Source organism: Panthera onca, chromosome D1 (genome assembly GCF_046562875.1).
Source record: "Panthera onca isolate mPanOnc1 chromosome D1, mPanOnc1 haplotype 2, whole genome shotgun sequence".
Classification (NCBI taxonomy): Eukaryota; Metazoa; Chordata; class Mammalia; order Carnivora; family Felidae; genus Panthera; species Panthera onca.
Genome location: NC_138348.1, coordinates 97,350,137 through 97,356,790, shown reverse-complemented (window position 1 = coordinate 97,356,790; position 6,654 = coordinate 97,350,137). Strand labels below are relative to the sequence as shown.

General features: G+C 64.8%; 1 protein-coding gene across 1 annotated transcript in view; it reads left to right on the top strand.

The window, feature by feature from the left end:
• The first annotated feature begins 289 nt into the window (after positions 1–289).
• The window catches only part of GRIK4 (glutamate ionotropic receptor kainate type subunit 4), a 429,733-nt gene continuing 423,368 nt past the window's right edge, over positions 290–6,654 (top strand). Inside the window, 1 exon segment of the mRNA XM_078432856.2 lies at positions 290–785. The gene's annotated coding sequence lies outside the window, so the exon portion shown is untranslated.

The following is a 6,654-nucleotide window of genomic DNA, read 5'->3' as shown; positions in this document are numbered from 1 at the left end:
CAGCGCCCGGGACCTCCTAGACGCACGCTGTGCCTGTCTCTCCAGCCCCCTGGTTACCATTCGCTCTTCTGCCTCCGCCAGCGAAACCTCCCGCTCTCCATCTTCGCCGCCGCGGGGCCGCAGTCTCCGGCCCCCGGGCACGCTCGTCCCCCGTGCGCTTCCCACGCGCCCCACCAGGGGGCGCCCTTCGCCCGCCGAAGCCGGCCGGGCCCTAACTCCGGGGGCCGGAGCGGGCTGCCCCCCTCGCGCCGGGCGGTGCAGGGCGCGGGCCGCGCCGGGGTCCCGCCCTCGAGGTCGCTACACCGCAGCGCCCGCTCTCCCGTCCCGCGGCCGCCCGGCCGCGCGCGCCCCTCGCGCCCGAGCCCCGCGCCTCCCGCTCGGCCTCGGTCCCCCCCCCCCCCTCCCCCGGGGCGGCGGCAAGTTTGCCCGCGGCCGCCCGCTCCTCCTGCGCCTCGGCTTCGGGGCGCGCCGGGCGAGGCTCGGAGCGGGCGCCCGGGGCGTGCGGGCCGCCCGGCCGCCGGGCCCCGAAGGGGCGCCCCCCCGGCCGGCGTGCGCGGGCCGCCGCAGTTCCGGCGCTGGCCGCCGGGCGGCGCCCCGCGCCTCGGCCGCGCTCCTTCCGCGCTGCCCGCTCCCCGCTCGCTCGCTCGCGGCCGGACACAGACTGCCTTCGGCTGCCGGCGGATCGCGCTGGGGCCGCCGCGGCTGCTGCGGAAGCAGGGAAAACCGGAAAACAACAGCCCGGCGGCCCGGCCCCAGCTCAACCCCCGGAGTGCGGAGCCGCCCAGGTAAGGGCAGGGCCCTCCGCGGCGTCCCCCCAGCCTGCCCCTTACGCTGCCCCCCGCGTCCCGGCCGCGCGGGCCCCGCGCGCGCCCCCTCCCGCGCCCGTCCCCCCTACTTCTGACGTCTCCGCCTCTCCGTCCCCCCGGGGCCGCTGCCCCGCACCCTTCCCTGCCCCCCGCCCCCACCGTCTCCCCGGCGCCCTGCCTCCCCTCTCCCGCCTTCAGCCCGCCGGTCCCCTGCGCTCGGATCCCTGCGTCTCCCGGGCTCTGGACCCCCCATCGCTCCGCTCCGTAGTTCCTCCAGTCTCCATCCCCGTTTCCCTCCCTCCGCAGCCCTCCTCCGGGCTCGCGGTGCTCCCGCTCTGGTCCTCCCCTTCCCCTGTGCAACTCCCAGCCCAGCGTCTGCCCCCCTGCAGGGCTGCCGGCCCCTGCCCGCCACCGGCGCGCTCCCCCAGCCCTCGTCACCCCCGCTTCCCGCCCGACCCCGGCTTCACTGCCCCATCCCAGCGCAGCCCCGGAGCCCACGGGGCCCCCCTCCCCCTTTCCTCGCTGCCATCTGCCTCCGCTGCCCCCTGCCCCTGCGCTGGACTCCGGCCACCACCACACCCCCACCCGACACGCCGGCTCGCTTCGGGGGACCGGCGTCCTATCAGGAATGACCCTCTTTTCCCTGGACTAATGAGGCTCCCACCCATCTCACCCTAGTTCACCCGAGTGGGAAGTGAGGGAGAAACTCTGGAGACCTGCATTTGGGCGTGTGATGGGGGAGGGGGCTGGAGGAGGGGGGGGGGAGGGGAGCTGATTGAGATTCTCTCCAGTGAGGACTGGCAGAGCGGTGAGCTGCTCAGACCTGGCCAGGGTGGAGGGCCGGCTTGCGACAGCTGGGACAGGGGTTTCAAGGCACTGAGAGCACCTGTGTCTCTTTCCCTGGCTCCCTTGAGCTGAAGAAAGTGAGAGAGGAGGAGCTGGAGCCCGGGGAGAGTTGGCCAGCCGGCCGGGGAGGGGGAGGCCGCGGTGGGGGGCTGGGCCAGGGCCCTGGGGCCTGCCTGCCTGGCAGTGGTGGGGCACTGCGGCCGGAGCTTCTCCCCCGCTGGACCTTTGGCTGCACGGCTCTTGGCACCTCTACTTCATGCTGCCATCTTCCTCCTGGTGCTGTTGTCTGGTGATGCCACGAGGTGCCACCTCCCTGCCTCCCTCCAGTGGCTCTCCTGGGCATGTCTCCCAAGGGCCTGGGTTGTCTGGAAAGAGGAGGGGAGCTCTGGGCACGGCTGGGGCCCTTCGAGACCAGACCGAGTGGTCCCGGGACTGGCCAGGAGTACGGAGTCCTGCCAGGAACAAAGAGAAGTACCTTCACTTAAGCTCCCTATGGTCACCTGGGTGACGGGGACACTTCCCAGAGCATCTGCAAACAGCAGGCTGTCCCCTGGGATAGAGGCGGTCTGGGCCGGCAGTGGGCAGCTGAGAGAGCAGTGCGGTCCCACTTTGCTCCCTGAGTGTCTGTGCTCGTGTGATCGGGGCGAGGGGTCTGGAGAGGTCAGCCGTGTTCCGCTCCCACCTGGGACGGAAGCCCCAGGAACTCCACCGGGCATCATCAGGCTGGTTGTATTTGCTGAAGCTGCAGCCCATGTCTCATCATTAATCAGGTTTATTATTTTCCACACTGGCTGGATGTGTTCCTCAAGGTCGCGACCCTTTGGAGAGTTAATCTAATATGCACACATTACAGTGTCTGGGTTTGTTTAATTTTCCGTATTTTGTTCATTTCTTTCGGAACGAACCTTCCGTGGGGAGCCATGGCCCGGGCTTGCCCACCAGCTTCCTGCCTGCGTGGCCAGCCCCGTCCCGCAGTCCTCCTGTGGGCCTGCCACCGGAGACCAGAGGCCAGGCTGGTCCCCGGAGCTCTTGGCAGTGCTGGGTGGGGAAGAGGTGGGGTGCAGCGGAGGGGTCCTGGGGAGGACATTCTGGTTTGTTTTCCCCCTCCCCACCCCCCCCCCCCCAGGCGTCTCGATCATTGGCTGACATTTTCTCCAGCACCAAAAGTTCTTCGTAGACACTGGGTCTGCATCTTGGTCTGGCTTTCCAGTCTGCTTTTCCCCGGGGATGGAGAGGGAGGGAACTTTGGTGGAGTGGGAGAAAAGTGGGGACCCTGGAGAAGAGGTCCCAGCCGCTGGGCCGCAGGGGCTCCTGGAAAGAGATGGAAGGAAGGGAGAAGGGCAGGAAGACCTGTCCTGGGTGAGGGAGGGTAAAGCTTGCTGGAAAGCAAGAGGAGCAGCAAGTAGGAAGTGGCGGTTGTGTGGCTGGGGTGGGGGGGCAGTGGCAGTGAGCGTGTGGGAAGAAAGCACCTTCTGTTACTTCTGCATAGTACGAATCCCTTATGCGTGGAGCGAGTGCCACGGGTTTCCAAATGCTTCATCTGATCTCTACTAGGGCCCTACAAGCATTTCATCTGTACTGTCACCCTCAAGGAGGTATCGTCGAGCCCCCAGAAACCGAGGCTCGGAGAGGTCAGATGACCTGTCCGACGCCCCGCAGCCACTCCCGAGGCCGCCGGACTCCCGGCCCGGTGCTCTAGTGCCGCAACTTGTCTCCGCTCTTCGGCCCTCTCTCCCCCCATCCCATGCTTCGGTTCATCTTTACGTTCCCCGGTGTCTGCGCAACATTCTCTCCTCCCCGTGGGGTGGGCCGGTCGTTTGTCCCCACTTCCGCCCCAGGTCTGGGATCTGGCTGATTCTTGGTTCTGCACCCTCAGCCCCTCGCCTGGCTGCTCCAGCACCCCGGATGTCCGGCCATCCCCACCCCAGGCAAGCTCTTCCTCTTGACGGCCTCCTGCAGAGAGTTCCTGCTCCTCCCAGGCACTGGTCTGGACACCTCGGACCCCTCGGTTCTGTGTCCTTCTGCCTCCCCCACTCCACTCCTCTGCGCCTTACCCTCTTGGCCCTCGGTTCTAGACAGCGGTGCCCAGCCTGACCTTTCCTTGCCCACTGCCACTGTCCCGCTTGGGGCTAGCAGCTCACCCCCGGGTTATGCCAACACAGCCTCCTCCCTGGGCAGCCTACAGGCTCCGCTTCCCAGCACCTGCTGCCACACCCCCTTTCCTACGAAAGGTGGTGCTTGTAACATGTGAGCACGTCTCGGGAGTCTCAGTGCCCCGCCCCACCCCCCAGGGTTGCTGGTGTCACTGTCTGAGTGCCCTTGAACAAATTGCTTAACCTCTCTGAGCCTCACTGGCCTCACCCATATAATGCTGAGAGCACCTGCAGCTGGGCTCCTCTTACGCTGCCAGCTCCTGCCTGCTCCTGCTGCTTATCCGTCTCTGTTTGTCGCCCACCCAGAAGGCAAGTCCCTTGAGGAGCCAGGCCTTGGCCTCGTGCCTTTTCGGTCCCCGATTCCTCACCGAGCGTGCGCGGTCATTCAACACCCACAGATTGGCCCCTTGCTTAGAGTGGGAACGTAAGAAATAGTTGTTGGTTGGTTGGAACGTTCAGTTACAGAAAGCAGGGTATGCCTTACGTTTAACACGTCCACCATGAGAAAACAATTTATGCCACAGTACCGGGCAAGGTGACTCGTGGGAAGGATGGAGGGCATCGTTTTGAACGCTGTACTGACCGCACGCTCTGCTCATTTCACGGAGTCGCCCCAGCTACCTGGTGAGTTGCACGTGAGCACCTCCAGTTCTCCAGATGGGGGAGGGGCACCCATCGGAGCCACGTCATAGTTCAGGGAGCGCTCCAGAACCCCACCACTCCCTTCCCCTCTCCCTGGGCCTCAAACTGGGAGGGGGCGGCTCTCCGCGAAAAGATTCGACACAGGTTTTCTTCGGACAGCTCAACGCTTCCGCCATTTACACACCTCCGCGAGGCAGGGCCCAGCGAAGCAGGTCTGGGGTTTGGGTGGGGAGCACAGGAGGACACACATGAGGGCTGTGTGGCCGTGCTCGGGCCACCGTGGTAGCTGGCGGCCGCATGGGGCTGGAGCTCGGTGAGGAGGAGGAAGGACGCGGTGGGCAAGGCGGGCTGCCCAGGCAGAGTGGGGGCCGGGGACGTCCTGAGGGCCGGGGAAGAAGGGGCCTGGCTGGGCAGGGGCAGGGCAGAACTGACTCAGAGGTAACCAGCCTTGAGAGCCGGAAGGAAAAGGTTCAGGTTGGTGCATCGGGTTCACGGAGGAACCCTGGGCAGAGGAGTGAGGGCCCCATCAGGGGTCTGAGGGCTCCGGGGGGGGAGATGGCAGGAGAAGGGTGCATCTGAGTGGCGTTTCCAAACTACAGCAGAACGCACGGACAGATTGGGAACAGCAGATGAGGGAGGGGCAAGTGTCGCCGAGAACTTTGAGATTTACAGCCCCGGAGGATGGTGATGCCGCATCAGAAATAGGGAAGCCAGAAGGGGAAGCCGGCCTGAGGGAGAGCTGACGAGTGTGTGTGTTCCCAGACATGCTGTGAGGCAGGCGGCGGGAGCATTTGGGGATGGAGCCTGGGTGGCCTGGGGACTCTGAGCAGCCCTGAGCGAGGCGGGCGCCTCCGACCTGGCACCAGGCTGCTGTGCGGGAAGTGACTCCTGTGTGTGTCACCCCTGGGGGGGCCCGAGCCCAGCTTCGCTGTGAGCATCGCTCACAGGAGTGTGTCCCCAGTGCCTGGCACTGGGCAGGTGCTACATGAGTATTTGTCTTATTAAGTGGCCCCAAGTCCTGTTTCACAAGTATTGGTTCCAGAGAGAAATTCCTGGTGGAACGCGGTGGGTGAGGAGAGGGGAGGAGGGCCGTGTGGGCCTTGGGCTTCCAGGAGTGGGGTGTGCCGGGGCTCCCCCGGCTGCCTCAGTTTACTCTTTGCGATCTCGGGCACATAACACACCTGACGTCACGCAGCGCCTGACTCATGATGATCATCCTCTGCTGGTTCTCTGGAGGGGGGAGGTGGAGGGGGCACGACTCCCAGGATGGAGGTGGGGGGGGGCACAGCCGGTGGTCTGGGAGAGCAGCTGCGGAGTGAACACAAGTTGAGAATGGGCATTTAAGGGCCAGAGTTAAAGAGGAGGATTTAATAGAATGAGAAATCAATAGCCCAGAGGAGGCTAAGATGCAAAAGTGAGAGGCTGCCTACAAGGGACACTTAATGAAAAAGAAAGATTTTAAGAAGGCGTGGAGGATGGCAGCACCCGTCGGGGCGGCCGGGGTAGTTGCCGTTCTCCAGCCCGGAGGCTCCTGAGCAGGGAGACGGGGTCTCGGGAGTGGATAGTGCTGCCCTCACCTTTTGGGGGCAGCTCTCTGCTGCTCTCGGTCTTTCCGAGACACCCTTTTCCCTGCGCCAGAGGCTGTGTGGTACAGCGGTCGGCCACGCCTGGCCCCGATGGCACGGGATTCAAATCCGGGCCTTTCCAGCTGCAGCAGCGCGCCGTTGGGTGAGAGCGAAGGAGCCTAGGAGCATCTCAGCAGGTGCCCTGAAGGCCAGCGAATGGTTGCGGTCGTGGCCGTGGCCGTTACAAGTATAGTTACGTTTCCATCTTTACAGAGTTTCTCATAGCCCGGCTCGGCTCCTGAGCCGCCACGGAATCACGTCCCTGGCGAGGCTGGTGACGGGATGGGAGATGGGGCATGGCCCTTTGGGACTTGTTTTTGGTGAAGTCACTTGGTCCAAGTTATAAGGTGGGTAGTGACGGAGCTGGGGTGCCAGCCCAGGGCTCCAGGCTCCCCGGCCTGCGTCCTTTCCGGGGGGCTCTGTGGCCCTCCGCACAGGAGCGAGAGGGGAGGCAGTGAGCGACATCAGTAAACCATTTGGTCCCATCTTGGCATCCAAACCCAATTGGATTGGCACCAACCAGGGGAATGATCTTAATTCTCGAAGGCTCTTAGATTGTGAACTCCTTGGGGGCAGAGATAT